At 39.6% G+C, this 1,084-nt stretch overlaps 1 protein-coding gene across 1 annotated transcript in view; it reads left to right on the plus strand.

Moving 5' to 3' along the window:
- The window catches only part of gli2a (GLI family zinc finger 2a), an 85,231-nt gene that overhangs the window by 7,357 nt on the left and 76,790 nt on the right, over positions 1-1,084 (plus strand). The window lies entirely within an intron of this gene.

Below are 1,084 nucleotides of genomic sequence, written 5' to 3' on the forward strand. Positions count from 1 at the left end.
CATCCATTCATTCATCCATCTGTCCATCATCCATCTGTCCATCATCCATCTATCATCCATCCATCCATCCATCATTYGTCCATCCATCCATCCACCTATCATGCATCCATCCATCCATCATTCATCCATCCATCCATCCACCTATCATGCATCCATCCGTCCATCAACCATCTATCCATCCATCATCCATCCATCATCCATCTATCATGCATCCATCCATCCATCATCCATCCATCTATCCATCCATCCTCCATCCATCCATCTATTCATCCTTCCTTCCTTTTTGGATATAATACTTCCTGTTTTTAATGAATAATGTCCAACCCATCTTCTTGTCCCCTCAGTTGAAACGTGTCCCTGTGATGGACTCTTTCCGCCATGTAGAACTGAAAACGATCTTGTTTTTTTTTTATCTGTTTTTTTTTTTATCTTCTGAACTTCATTTGTTGCCTGCTCTAAAGCCCTCCATATCACTGTTTGAAAAGTGCTTTATAAATAAAGTTAGATTTGATTGAGCTCCATGTTCAGGGTCCTGTCTCCACTGAGGAGGAGGACAATSTGGACATGTCTCCAGTCCATCACAGGGACACCTGGAGACAAACCAGCCTTTTACCCTCTCACAGCTCAGATTTCCATCAGATCAGCTGAAGGTTGTCTCTCAAGTCAAGATGGCCGCCACAGCCAACACAAGCATGTCTATAATTCAGTTTTACTTTAGTAGCTGAGAGTCATTCTATACAATCAAATAAGAGTTTCAGCTAAAGCATGTATGGTGGTGGTGAAGTGCATTTCTTTAAGTTCTTGTTTTATTTATATTAATGATTTCTCTTTATAGATATTTAAATGAATGTCATATTTTMTATTTTCTGAGGACATCAAAAGCATAAAGGTGGAAAATATTTTTTAAATTTTTATTTTATCAAAAAACTTTGCAAACTACGGAACCGCGAGGGGACATGCGAGAAAAAAATAAATAAAAACGGATCCCGACTTTGGTTCTCAGAGAACCAAAGTTGGGATCCTGAGAAAGAAAGTCGGGATCCTGAGAAAGAAAGTCGGGATCCTGAGAACCAAAGTCGGGATC

This window comes from Austrofundulus limnaeus, unplaced genomic scaffold, assembly GCF_001266775.1.
Source record: "Austrofundulus limnaeus strain Quisiro unplaced genomic scaffold, Austrofundulus_limnaeus-1.0 Scaffold609, whole genome shotgun sequence".
Classification (NCBI taxonomy): Eukaryota; Metazoa; Chordata; class Actinopteri; order Cyprinodontiformes; family Rivulidae; genus Austrofundulus; species Austrofundulus limnaeus.